We start from the raw sequence: 15,465 nt of genomic DNA on the forward strand, positions 1-15,465 counted from the left end.
TGGTCTCGGGTCGTGGTCTCGGCTCTCATATATATATATATATATTTATAATACATACATACAACACATATCAAGTAAAAGTCACGTTTCCATTTAATAATATTTACATATACACAGAATATTACAAGGTGTTCGTTCGGAAAAACCTAGAGTGTCACAGCGTAAAGTGGTGGGACCCAAATTTTTTTTCCTATCGTTATGTTTTAGGTCGGGCCGGCTATCGATTCGGGTCAGGTCAAATAATAATAGTTCCAAATAAAACTAAAAAAATTCATTCATTCAAAGGACCCGTTCTTACACATAAGAACTTGCGATTAAGTTTATTGTGTGGTGGGTAATCTAGGGTTAAACAAATAAGAGTTAAAATATATTTACAAAACTACCCATCACTTATATACAAAGTGGTAACAAACTTTACTTTAATTTTATATTGTATAAATATTTAGGATATACAAAGTGGTAACAAACTTTACTTTAATTTATATATTGTATAAATATTTAGGAAAAATAATTGGGGGGAGGCGATCCTATATAATTTTTAAAATTTCCGAACGAAAAATCATAACCTATATATACACTTCTAACCGAAACATTGGGGTAGGCGGATACACCCCCGGACACCAACTAACCTTCGTCCCTGACCTTTACTCCCTTCAAGTATAGATTGTTGTCACATTATAGAGTATTTCAAGCATTTGATGATTAGAAAACCTTTCCTTGACGTTGTTTTATATTTTTTGGCATTGTGCTATATTTTGTCATCCTTTACGTCTTTGTACACTTGTTAGATTTATGAGATTTATAAGATAACTTTACCCTAATTTCAATATGCCAAATCAGTGGCGGAACTAGAAAAAATATTCAGGGGTATCCCATCCCTGAGAATTCGAGGACCTCAAAAGGGCCCTGTGCAGCTAGTAAAAATAGGCCCTTAAATTTTCTTTTACTTAGACTCATCTTTGATTATTCGAGAACCCTTAGGGGCCATGTGCGACTAGCGTGTGTATATATAATTACTAGGTTACAGACGCGTGTTGTGAAACTATTTCTAAAATGCAGAATTGTTAATCAATCTTTCTTAATCCATACTTTGTTAGTCACTCTCTAATAAAAATTTGAAAAGAACTATTTACATTTTCCATATATTATTTTCACCGTTTAAAAAAAAAAAACAAAGTGCATGTGATTTTGTGGAAATTGTGTTTTGTGAGTGCATGTTATTTTCAAGTAACTTATGTATAGATAAAATGGTAAATAAATACAGTGAAAAACAGACAGAAAAGTAAGGGTTACAATAAGTTAATTAAATTAAATAAGTATTTAACTAAATGATTAAATATTACTTCTGACATTTGGAACACCTGTTACTTTTCCTTCGTTCCCCCAATGCTCCTATAATATTATTTCATCTTAAAATAACTTCATCTTCTTCATTCAATGGTGTCCCTCTGCAAGTTCTGTGTACCGAAAATTTTCGTTTTCCTGGTAAAATTTCATTTAACCTAATATTCACCAATACTTAGGGGTATCCTAATAGGGGTATCCCTGATAAATAAACGAAGATTTAGAAAAAAAAAATTACACTCCGCCAAAAAAGTTGAGGGGTATCCCGGGCTACCCCTCACTACCACACAGGTCCGCCCCTGTGCCAAATAGTTCATATATTTTTTCTATAAACCTTAAAAAACATGGTACATCTAAAAAGTTCTTTAAATGCTTGAACGTATATAAACTTTTTTATTTTGTTTGATTTTTTTTTATATTAAATATTGCTAATTGTACCATTGGCTTGATTGTTTTTTTTGGTGCTCTTTGTGTGTTGTGAGCACTACATTATTGGTGGTATCTTAATTTCTTTAGTTGGGCTATGATGATTCTAATTCTAGGCCTAATAAATTTTGAAGATTAAAGGCTGTTATAGGTCTGATTGGGTTATTGCTTCATTTTTTATTGTTCATGTGCGAAGAATAGCGGAGGCTGTCAACTATTAGGTCCAAATCAGGTAAGTTTTTTAGTCTATTTCGGTTCAGTAGCAATGATTTTCGATCAAGATTGAAACATGCATCTGTTTGAGGCTGTTTAACAAAATTATTTAGACCGATTTAAGGGTTGTATCTGGGTCCGACTAACCAAATCCAGCAAAAACCAAGATTTGATTATGATACATGCAGATTTGGGGTTTAGTATTTGTTTCAGGTTTTGAAGTGATTTGGTTATTATTGGAGTATATAGTTACAGTTACTTGGATTTGAATAATTCCATTAGTCAAACCAAAAGATTAATATGTAGAAGTGTAGAATTGCATATTGAAGATCTGTCTTTGGTCAAAGGATTATGCGCATAGCTGTTTTTGTTAATCAAATCATCAAGAGAGCAAATAATTTAGATATGAAAAGAATGTATATTATTAATTATACAACCTCTTTTGGAATTTGTGGAGTTAATGGTTTTTTACATTTCTTTATGGCAGGTGATCCACTTTATGCCTAAAGGCTGAAACTGCAGATGAAATATTTACAGAAAATGGGTAACACACTTTATCCCAAGTTGTAAATAGTTTTATTTGTCCTTAAGGGTTAGATATCAACAATCTTGGTTTATCGATCATAATCCATCACTTGTGGTCTAGTGGTTGGAAAGACTTGAGTTCTCCTTGAAGACTCAAGTTCAATCCCCACTAGTGACACATTTGGTGGATAAAGGCAATGAAGGCTAGTTCCCAGACCCTAGGTCAAGAGTTCAAGTCCGAGCCACCTCAGGGTTTAGTCCACCGTGCATTACGTCAGAGAGACAAAAATGACAGTTTAGGTCCCTGTTGTGGTTTAAGGCCATTTCCGACATGTTTAAGGCCCGTTAAGCCATCTTTAAGGCCCTAAAATGATGCTTAAACATTGTGGACATGAAACACGCTCAAAAATATGCCGGATGTCGGTTCGTTTGGTTGTACGATCGCGATGTTCGGTTAATTACGACGGAATGCACATAAGCGCGAAAAACGATCCAAAATGCGAGACGAATGGATTTTTCTCATGCCAAACACTAAGGCATAATATTATGATGCTTACATAAATTTTTGGATGTCTGGATGTATTCAGAACGTAAGTTATGCGCGAAAGTGCAAACTTATGCACTTTTTGACACTTTTAGTCCCTGAATGATCCAAAAGTTTATTTTAGAACACCGAACCCCTCAAAGCTTATTTCTAAGCTATGCAAAGGATATTTATGGTATGTTTAACTTATGGACATGTTCCGGAATGTCTGTTACAGTTTAAATTGGCATACTTTCGCAGTTTGTCAAATTTAGTCCCTGTAGGCGAATTAACTTGTTTTTGCCATACCAAAGCCTTCAAAACTTATTTCTAAGTTAGGTAAAGGTTATTTAAGGTATGTTAAGTATATGTTGATGTTCCGGAGTATTTGTCGCATTAAACTGAGTACGTTTACGCACCAGTTTGCGTATAATTCTCCAGAAAGCGATATAGAGTTTAAAATCGAACAAAAGTCAAAACATGAAAAATGTAAAACATAACCAAACAAACATTGGGATCAAATAACATTGTTTTATTGATAACTGAACTGTTCACAATGATTTCAAGCACAAATGTTACAGTCTCCCCTACTTGTGGAAATTTCATCCCGAAATTTATTTAGAGGAAACTCGTGGGAATAGATGTGGATACTTCGCCTTCATTTGATCTTCGCGTTCCCAAGTAAACTCGGGTCCACGTTTAGATTCCCAGCAAACCTTGACCAAAGGAATGCGCTTGCGTTTAAGCCACTTAACTTCACGTTCTATGATTTCCACCGGTTTCTCAACAAATTTCAGTGTTTTTTCAACATGAATTTCGTCAAGCGGTATGTGGAGGTTCTCATCAGCTAAACACTTCTTGAGATTGGATACGTGGAAGGTTGGATGAACATTACCAAGTTCAGGAGGTAATTGAAGTCTGTAGGCTACCTTACCGATTCTTTCGACGATCTTGAATGGTCCCACGTATCTAGGTGCAAGTTTTCCTTTCTTTCCAAACCTGATCACACCTTTCCAAGGTGAGACCTTAAGTAATACTCGATCACCGACTTGAAAATCCAAGGGCTTGCGTTTTAGGTCCGCGTAACTCTTTTGACGGCTTCTAGCTGTCTGAAGGTTATCACGAACTTTCTTAACCTTATCTGTTGTCTCTAAAATGAGGGCAGGTCCAGTAAGCTGAGCCTCGCCGATCTCATTCCAGCAGACTGGTGAACGACATTTTCGACCATAGAGAGCCTCGAAAGGAGCCATGTTGATGCTGGAGTGATAACTGTTGTTGTAGGAGAATTCAATTAACGGAAGATGTGAATCCCAACTACCACCAAAATCGATCACACAAGCTCTAAGCATATCCTCCAGTGTCTGGATTGTTCTTTCAGACTGACCATCCGTTTGCGGATGATAAGCTGTGCTCAGATTAAGTTGGGTACCCATAGCAGATTGCATGGTTCTCCAAAAACGAGAAGTGAAACGAGCATCTCTGTCAGAAATGATGTTCAAAGGAACACCATGTCGAGCTACAATTTTATCCACATAGATTTTAGCAAGTTTGTCAGCCGAAAAATCCTCACGGATTGGTACGAAATGCGCTGATTTAGTAAGACGATCAACAACTACCCAGATGGCATCGTGACCTTTCTTTGTGCACGGGAGTTTGGTAATGAGATCCATAGTAATGTTTTCCCATTTCCAAACTGGGATCTCTAGTTGCTCCAATAAACCAGAAGGACGCTGATGTTCAGCCTTAACCTTAAGACAAGTAAGGCATTTTGATACATATAAGGCGATGTCTTTCTTCATACCAGGACACCAATACTGAATACGAAGATCCTTATACATCTTATCTGAGCCAGGATGAATAGAATAACGAGACTTATGGGCTTCATCCATAAGCAGGGTACGAAGATTATCTTGGCTTGGGACCCACAACCGGTCCATGAAGTAATACGATCCATTGTCCTTCAGTTCTAGATCAGGTGTTATGTGATACGGAAATTCCTTATCCATCAAACCTTGTGAAACACAAGATTGTTGAGCCTGAGAAATACGTGCTTGGATATCGGATTGAGCTTGAATATCAGATTGGACACGAACACAATGAAGCTTAGTACGTTCCTTACGACTCAATGCATCGGCTACGACATTTGCCTTACCCGGATGGTAGCGAATTTCGCAGTCATAGTCGTTTAGAAGCTCAACCCAACGTCGTTGCCTCATGTTGAGTTCTTTCTGATTGAAGATATGCTGAAGACTTTTGTGGTCAGTGAAAACCACACATTTTGTACCGTACAAATAGTGTCTCCAGATCTTAAGAGCGAAGACAACTGCACCCAACTCAAGATCATGAGTGGTGTAGTTCTTCTCATGTATCTTCAACTGCCTCGATGCGTATGCTATGACTTTGTTTCTTTGCATCAGGACGCAGCCAAGACCCAATTTAGATGCATCGCAATAAACGACGAAATCATCATTGCCCTCAGGCAAAGTTAGAATAGGTGCGTCGCAAAGTTTTTGTTTCAAGGTCAGAAACGCTTCCTCTTGCTTGAATCCCCAATCAAAGGGTTTGTTCTTCTGAGTTAGAGCAGTTAGAGGAACTGCAATCTTCGAGAAATTTTCTATGAAGCGGCGGTAATAACCCGCTAGACCAAGAAAAGAACGAACTTCAGTAGGAGTAGTAGGCGTATCCCAATCCTTAATCGCACTGACCTTGGAGGGATCTACATGAATACCTTGTTTGTTGACAATATGTCCTAAGAATTGAATCTCTTTAAGCCAGAATTCACACTTGGAGAATTTGGCGAAAAGTTGCTCTTTCTTTAAGAGTTCCAAAGTAAGACGAAGATGTTGCTCATGATCAGCTCGCGTCTTAGAATATATCAAGATGTCATCAATGAAAATGATGATGAACTTATCCAAATAAGGCTTGCAGACCCTATTCATCAAGTCCATGAAAACAGCAGGAGCATTAGTCAAACCGAATGGCATGACTGTGAACTCATAATGCCCATAACGAGTGCGGAACGCTGTCTTGGGAATATCTTCTTCATGCACACGAAGTTGATGATATCCAGATCGCAGATCAATCTTTGAAAAATAAGAAGCGCCCTGCAATTGATCAAAGAGATCATAGATGCGCGGTAGGGGATATCGATTCTTGATGGTGAGCTTGTTAAGCTCACGATAATCGATACACATCCTAAAAGATCCATCCTTCTTCTTGACAAAAAGAACGGGAGCACCCCAAGGTGAAAAGCTAGGACGGATAAAACCTTTGTCAGAGAGTTCCTGAAGCTGCTTAGACAACTCTTGCATCTCAGACGGTGCAAGACGATATGGAGCTCTGGCAATGGGATTTGCACCAGGTACGAGATCAATACGAAACTCGACTTGGCGTACTGGGGGTAGACCAGGTAGATCTTCAGGGAATACCTCAGATTAATCCCGAACAACAGGAATATCTTGAATAGATTTACCTTTGCCCTTATCTGCTACAACATGTGCCAAAAAGGCCACATAGTTCTTTCGCAGATACTTCCGAGCTTTAAAACAAGACGTGAGTTTGAGACCACCAGCAGGTTTCTCACCACGAACCTGTAGGATCTCACCTGTCGAAAGCGGCACACGAATGATCTTCTCGAAACAAACTACCTCTGCGTGATGCTTGGCTAACCAATCCATACCCACAATAACGTCAAAGCTTCCAAGTTGCATAGGCGTGAGGTCAATGGGAAAAAGATGGTTGTTAAGGTTCAATTGGCAGTTGCGGAGAACGGAATCAAGAACAATGGGTTCACCACTAGCCACTTCTACTGTTAAGGGTTTTTCGCAGTTTCGTTCTAGACATGCGAAGCAATGGCTCAAAAGATAATGACACAAAACTCTTATCGGCACCCGAATCAAAAAGAACAGATGCTGGCTGATTATTAATAAAGAACGTACCGTTCACCACATTATCATCTGCTTGTGCCTCTTGTGCGTTTATGTTGAAGACTCGACCTCGAGCCTGAGCCTGATTCTGATTTGGATCATGATTCTGATTCTTGTTGGCTAGCCTTGGGCACCGGTTTCTGTAGTGGGTTAGATCCCCACAATTGTAGCACGAACCAGGAGGAAAATGAGGTCGTGCAGCTTGACCTTGTTGCTGAGCAAGAGGCTGAGCAATTTGTTGGGCTGGGTTCTGAACTGCCTGATTCTGGTTAGCAGGAATGCGGCAGGTGGCAGCAAGATGACCATTTCTTCCACAGTTGGTGCATTGACGACACTGAAGATGAGGTGGGTGATGGCCGTTACACCTGTTGCACAAAGGTGCACTGCCAAGATAAGGCTTCTTGGCTAGTGGTTGCGCAGGCTGATTTGGTGCAGTTTGAGCCTGTGCAGTAACGGCATAGTTTTGGGAAGCCTTTCGCTTCCTAGACCCCCTTGGAGAACCAGAATCCTTTCCCTTTTTGTTTTGACCTTTCTTGCTATCTTCTTTGTCAGACGCCTGCTTCTTACCCTTGTCACCCTTTTTGTGTAGCTTTCCCTTTCGAACCTGCGACTCAGTCAATGTCGCTGCTAACTCGATCGCCTGACGGAGTGTGGTAGGGTTACTACCAGTAATGATGTCTTATACCGAGTCAGGTAGACCATCGGTGTACCTTTCGATAGCCTTGTCGAGTGGGGCAACCATTGTTGGGCAAAGCAGACTCAACTCCTCAAATCTATCAGTATATGCCCGGTGCTCGCCACTGTCTTGTTTTAAGTCATCAAACTCTTTCTCCAAAGCTCGCTGTTCATGACGAGGACAGAACTCCCTCATCATAAGTGCCCTAAGTTCAGCCCATGTCTGTGCTAGAGCAACTTCTGCACCACGGTCTCTCATTACCCCGTTCCACCACGTAAGAGCCCTCTTCTGAAACACACTCGAGGAAAACTGGACCTTGCGATTGTCAGGACACTGCACGTGACGGAAAGTATTCTCAATGCTCTCGAACCATTGAAGAAGCCCAGTCGCTCCCTCAGAACCACTAAACTTGAGTGGTTTAGCCGAGTTAAAATTCTTGAAATTGCATGGAGCATTGTTGTTGTTGTTGGCTTGGTTCCATTGAGCAAAGAGGTTTGGGAATTGAGCAGCCATTTGCTGCGCAATAATTTCTGCCAGTTCGGCAGTCGCTATCTGGTTTTCGCGTCGAGGAGGCATTCTAAAAGAGGAAAACATGAAAGGAAACGAGTGAGATGGTTGGATGAAGAGAATGAGATAAAGCAAAATCAACAAAAGCAAAGATGGTGATCATTCGTCCGCATCGCAAAGCAAACAAGCGACACACAGTGTCTAATCAAAGTAAATGGGTCAAAAATAATGTATCGCGAAGACATGCTTGCCTATAAGTGAACACTCACCCCAAGAGTTCCCAGGTAAGAGTGACTGGTCCGATTATGTGGATTTGTACGAACACTCTAGCCTTAGACAGAAAACTCAGGGTACAGGCATTCACTCTTCCAGTTTGCACGTGTTCACACTATTAAAAACCCAAAACTTTGACGAGATCTTTTTGAAAATTCAAAGGGGTTCAAAACCATATAACCGAGGGTTAAAAACCTAGTAATCAATCATCCAAGAACAGATGATTAATTTTCAAAGCGGATTCGGAATCGATGTTCTCGTTGTGGTTACCACCTAAGGATAGGTGAAGTGCATGTTTTAAAAATCTAAACACAAGATAACTTGTGTTAGGGTTCTAGAAAGTTATAGTCTAGGTCAAAGCGTTACTAATAACCTAATTCCCTATAACCATTGGCTCTGATACCAACTCTTCTGTCACACCCCGACCACGTGGAACAACCAAACATGGCGGAAACGTCGGGGAGTGTTGAAACAGAATTAATTGTTTCACAACCATGGCATACAAAGTTATATTTTATTTATCAACAAGAGTGTTACATTGTCTCAAAAACAGGAAATAAAGAGTTCAGAACATAATTAAACTAGTTCTATCTTCATTTTAAGTCTCTAAGGCACAGGTCCGCCCTAGTGTCATGATCATCGTCCTACGCAAAAGCTCCTGAAAACACATGTGAAAATAGGTACGTCAGCATAAAAATGCCTGTGAGATACATAGGTTTTTGTGAAAATAGGATTCATGACTTAAGTTTAAGAAAATGTTTAATAAAATTTAGTCATGAACCTTGTAAATTGTTTTGTCTTGTAAATCATTCGAAAGGCGATAAGATCAGATGATATGTATACATAAAAGAATAATACATGGTTAAATAAATAACCAAGTAGAATGAGTTGTATAAAAGGAGTTGTTTGTAAAGCAATGTCTTGTGAAAGATATGTTATTTGTATAAAATGTTATATGTCTAAATTGAAATGATTCAAATAACGCTACGATATGTAATACCATACAAACACTTATATATAGGAAGTACCAGCGGCGTACCCACCATGCTTGTATCATATTACACGTCTCGTTACTTAAATCATTTAAACAAACCACCAATGTATAAAATCCATGTTTAAACCAATTGTCAAAAAGTCCTCGTATAAGCCAAGACAAATGTTAAAAAGTCCAAATGTAGTCAAGTAATGTGTAACAAATGTTATGTATTGTAAGTAAAGTATTATTACATAATACAAATGTAGAAATGTACAAAACGAAGTATTTTGAATATATCAAAAAGTTATGTTTTGCAAAGTAAATGCATGTTATATTGATACAAACATTTATGTGGTAAGTTAACGCATACATTCAAGCCTTGAGACAGTCGGATAACCCTAAGTCAAGGTTATCAAAAGAAATGTTTTCGGATTCAGTCATTCCTTACATCCAAACAAACCCGGGATGTCAGGAATGGGATTTGTCAAGTCCTATGGTACCACTACTTACTACCGAGCGGCGTAGCTAATGTTAATGAACGTATATAAGTCCCGTTCGTGCAAACCAAATGTCATCGCAAATGTAAACATGTTATATGAAAACAATGTGCTAAGTATGCTCAGTTAACATACAAAGCAGAAAAGTCGCGTAAATCAATGTGCTAGCATGCTATCAGTCAACATACATGGCAGAAATGTAAAGTAAAACAATGTACTAAGTATGCACACAATGGACATACATAGCATAGAATGTAATGAAATCATGTACTATAATGTACTAATGAACATAACAAGCATATGATATGAAAGCATGAAAAGCATGAAAGTAACAAATAGGCACATGTGTTTCACCCCAAAAAAAAATTTGAAGAACAGTAAAAGAGGGGACTATGTACTCACTTGAGATTGCTTAGAAATCCTTGAGTAACAACCAAACAATGCTAGAGATCACGGATATCAAACGGCACCTAATATAGGTAACTATGTTAATATACCGGACCTAAATTGGAGGATTGGATAGAATGAGGGTTCGTAAACCAAACGAGTATGGAGACTCGTGTAATATGGTTTAACAAAGCCTACATACTAAAATGAAACCTAACCTAAGTGCTTACGACCCATTACGACCCGTTTAGGTAGTTTAAGCTACTTTAACGCGTCGTTCGCGTAAAACGCGTTCGGAATGCCTAACTAGCCCTATGATAAGTAAAATATGCCTTAACATATCTAATCTTGTTGCCAAATCATTTTAGATATCAAAAGTTATGTTACATATGCTTAATATGAATTTTGGCGTAAAAAGGGCATTTTGGTGATTTACCTAAGGCATATAAACTACCTATCATACAACTAAATAAACGTCGTGACCATAAGGTATAACCTCGAAAGGTTATTCCCTATACAACTATGGTCACCTAATGTGTTTGGTCGGATCCTAATGATCGACGAAATGGGTCGGGTTCGAAAGTATAAGCGATTGTTTAGATCGCTTACCTTACGACCCTATATAAACACTAAACTAAAAGTGACGAGCTAAGCATGTTAGAACATGCTTAACTAAGTTTAGAAAACAGGTTTGGTATCAAAACAAACGGTTTTGATACCTATGAGTAGTTTGGTTACAAAATACGCAAGTATTCACATTTTGGCCGAAACTACGACTCGTCACTGAGCCTAGATAACGTGGTAAACAGTAGGTGTAGTCACTAGGGACTATAACCATCGTGATCACGCTCACATTATGAAGTTCAAACGAACTTCGTGTTGACCATAAACTGGTCAACGTAGAAAGTCAAACCTAGATTGACTTTAGCGCTAAAACGAATGAAAAGAACGAAAGAACACTTACGAAGGGTCCCCGAAAGCTAATCTTGATCCAGGAACTCAGGTATGAAGCAATGGCCTCAACTTAGAGCTTTTAGATCAGATTTGTGAGTTTTTGCAAGAATGGGGGGGGGGTATTTATAGGATATGCAAGACCGTTAGGATCGTTTATCGACTTACGTGCTCGAATCTCATCCGTACAAGTGTCGAAATGTTGTGGTATCATAATGTGACCCCAACCCCAGAGATTTGCAAGAGGCATTGCCCTTTGGAGTGCTGAAAGGCTGCTAACAGCGGGAAAAACGAGTTTCTGCATAACTGGGGGTGGTCGCGGGCCGCGTAAAGGATCACCCTGGGCTTACACGGGCCGCCTGGGTGCTCTGGTCTGCAACCAACTTTCAAAAATGACAGTTTAGGTCCCTGTTGTGGTTTAAGGCCATTTCCGACATGTTTAAGGCCCGTTAAGCCATCTTTAAGGCCCTAAAATGATGCTTAAACATTGTGGACATGAAACACGCTCAAAAATATGCCGAATGTCGGTTCGTTTGGTCGTATGATCGTGATGTTCGGTTAATTACGACGGAATGCGCATAAGCGCGAAAAACGATCCAAAATGCGAGACGAATGGATTTTTCTCATGCCAAACACTAAGGCATAATATTATGATGCTTACATAAATTTTTGGATGTCTGGATGTATTCAGAACGTAAGTAATGCGGAAAGTGCAAACTTATGCACTTTTTGACACTTTTAGTCCCTGAATGATCCAAAAGTTTATTTTAGAACACCGAACCCCTCAAAGCCTATTTCTAAGCGGATATTTATGGTATGTTTAACTTATGGACATGTTCCGGAATGTCTGTTACAGTTCAAATTGGCATACTTTCGCAGTTTGTCAAATTTAGTCCCTGTAGGCGAATTAACTTGTTTTTGCCATACCAAAGCCTTCGAAACTTATTTCTAAGTTAGGTAAAGGTTATTTAAGGTATGTTAAGTATATGTTGATGTTCCGGAGTATTTGTCGCATTAAACTGAGTACGTTTACGCACCAGTTTGCGTATAATTCTCCAGAAAGCGATATAGAGTTTAAAATCGAACAAAAGTCAAAACATGAGAAATGTAAAACATAACCAAACAAACATTGGGATCAAATAACATTGTTTTATTTATAACTGAACTGTTCACAATGATTTCAAACACAAATGTTACATTGTATAAATGTAATTTTATATAATAAAAAATAAAAATATATATTTTAAAAAAACTCGTATATTGCACGTGTTGAATAAAATATTATGTCAGATGTTAACAAAAACAGTCATCAAGATTCATCTTTTAAAAATGAATATTGATGTATTATTTACTTATTATAATATTTTACTTTGTTTTTTTTATTTTGCATAAATGTAATTTTATATAATAAATAATAAAAAAAGATATATCTTTAAAAAAACTCGTATATTACACGCGATGAATAAAATATAATTTCGTATGTTAACACATACAATCATCTAGATTTATCTTTTAAAAATGAATTTTGATGTACTATTAACTTATTATAACATTTTACTTTGTTTTTTTATTTATTATTAGGTTAAAAACACATGTATTACATGGGGTTGAATCCCGTTTTTATAATACATTCAAATTATGAGATACAATTATTTTAGTTAGTTTTATGCACCTTCATGTTTATTTGTTTATTTAATTCATAAAACATTCGTCTTAAATTTGTATTCAAGAGAGTTTATGGTACAAAAAGTGGAGATCCATCCCCACGTTTTATATATTTCATCATTTTTATGAATTATACCGTAAAATCGAGAATTAAATTCTCTTTGAATGAAGTATAGAATTGTTATATTTAAAAATGGTGTTCTTTTACATGTTGATGTAATGTGCGATAAATGATTGGTTTAAGCCATTTGAATGAAGCATATGCCTGGCCTAGAATAATTATTTGATTCTAGTGAAAAAAAAAACAATATAATTATTAAGTGTATATTAAACCGGAACTTTTGATTCCTAAGTTACCAAATTTTTGTTTAAAATTATTTATAAAAAAAATATTTAATCTTATTTAATTTTTTGTTTAAAATTATTATTATTATTAGTATTATTAATATTATTTAATATCTATCATTATAAAAACAAATGTTTATCCTTATATAGATATTTATTTTTATCTAATAGTTGTTTAAAATTATTATTATTATTATTATTATTATTATTATTATTATTATTATTATTATTATTTAATGTTGGAGATAAATAGGAAAATAAGGTGAGAAAGCACCAGAAAGTGACACGTGTCCAAAAATGATTTTTATTTATTAGTATAGGAAGATGTTACTCAATTCTAATTTACATCAAATTAATCCTAACATGTTTCTTTTTTTGGGATTGAAACTAATACCTCTCACTAAGGTTATGTGGTGTGGTGTGATGATGTTCCTAATCACCATCACCACCCATTACGTCATAGCCACATCACTCCATCTTGTGACGTTTTTATTTATTTATTTTGATGACTCTTTAACGTGTAAGCATGTGATTCCAGTGTGTCGATACCCTACCCACCTGAACCATAATGACGCCTTTGCTTAATGCCGAGCAAGTATATTGCAAACAATGTCATCATGTAGGAAATTATCAGCCATAGACACATGACACTAGTATTCAATGTCGCGACAAGCAGATCTATGAAACCAAAGATATATATATGTCTATAAACCTCAACAATCTTGAAGCAAGTAATCGTACACTCATGATTCCATGAATGGAAAGCTAAGATCGATACCTCGTGCAACAAGCAAGGTCTCCGGTTCTAAATCCATAGACTTTTATAGCCCATACAAAAAAGTTGGGCTATCTTGATCAGAATCTCTTGCGATAAAAACATTGAATTTATTTAATAAATAAATGGCCAAAATGTATAGAAAGAAACTTGTTGAGTTAAAAACAATTGTTATGAATTGGATAAATATGTTATAAAGTAATCTATATCGTTGTTGACTTCTCTAATGGATTGGGTGTCGTTGTGCGTTAAAGTATATCTAGTATTCAAAAGCTGAATTTAAAATGTAACACGCAGAGAAAACTGTTGGAAGGTGAATCGAGACTAGGAGGCAGATGAAAACACTCCCAAAATCAAGTTAGTATGTATAGAAGAGATGAAGAGGAAGAGGAGAAGGAACCCTTGTCTTAATTGTTGGACTCTAATGTGTCAAACCCATAGAGGCATAGTTCAAATGCCGACCCTAAAACGGATGTACGTGAATAAACATTTATTTTTAATTCTTTAACACATTGTTTAACTAAGTATGCTAAATCTTCCTCTATAATCGTATCAATTTGGAGTGAGCCTTCAAACTTTATTTTGTGGTGGTGTTGGTGGCGATACACAATGTTGTGGGTGGTGCTCGTTTTTTTAACCAAAATCAACCATTTCTTGAAAAATAAGTCGTTTTGGTTTTTTTAGTTTACGTTTATTAAGCCATCAAAGATGGATCACCCAACAAATAAAATATCAAACTATTAGTTCTCACTCTTCCTCCAATTGATACTTCTTGAAAAAAATGTCTCAAAACACAAAAATTGTTCAATACATCAAATATAAAAGTTATGAACCCGTTTCAGCAACGCAAAGTTATAAATTTTCTAGACCATGTACTTTAATCTCTGACGGGTAACAAACTCTTTTCTTTAATGGCAAATTTATTTTATTGCTGTCGTCTATAGGACTTGAACCCAATACCCCCCCCCTCTCAAGGTGTTTAAAGATTTTGCCTTTGTCAATGGACCACCACCCCATTGGTGGTAACAAACTCTTAATGGGTACATTACAAATCATTCTAACGTGGAAGATCACACGGAATGCATGGTAATGTGACCACCTATCAAAATAGAGATATCAACATCTTATGCCTCAATGGGACCACCTCTCCTTAAATAAAATGGAACTTCATAGAATATCATGGAACTTCATAGAAATGTATAGACATATCCATGAAACTTTTTGATATGATATACTTGAAAGAGTTGTATAGAATTCTTTAGAATTGAACTTTTTAAGATTTGAGTTAGTATAAATACGTGCAAGCCTTATTTGGCCTAACACACTAACAAAAAGTAACTTAGAATTAGAGCCAGCTCGGAGGAGGTGCGGGATGGGTGATCGCCCAAAGCCCAAACTCCCGGAGGGCCTGAAACTTTTTTTAAATTTTCTTATATATTAAGCGTATGGCTATAAT

At 37.0% G+C, this 15,465-nt stretch overlaps 1 long non-coding RNA gene across 1 annotated transcript; it reads left to right on the forward strand.

The window, feature by feature from the left end:
* Positions 1–1,827: 1,827 nt before the first annotated feature.
* Positions 1,828–14,587, forward strand: LOC110874148. The gene is made up of 3 exons (XR_002555681.2): positions 1,828–2,002; positions 2,471–2,527; positions 14,307–14,587. It is a non-coding gene; the product is annotated as an uncharacterized LOC110874148 (long non-coding RNA).
* Positions 14,588–15,465: the final 878 nt, after the last annotated feature.

This window comes from Helianthus annuus, chromosome 12, assembly GCF_002127325.2.
Source record: "Helianthus annuus cultivar XRQ/B chromosome 12, HanXRQr2.0-SUNRISE, whole genome shotgun sequence".
NCBI lineage: Eukaryota > Viridiplantae > Streptophyta > Magnoliopsida > Asterales > Asteraceae > Helianthus > Helianthus annuus.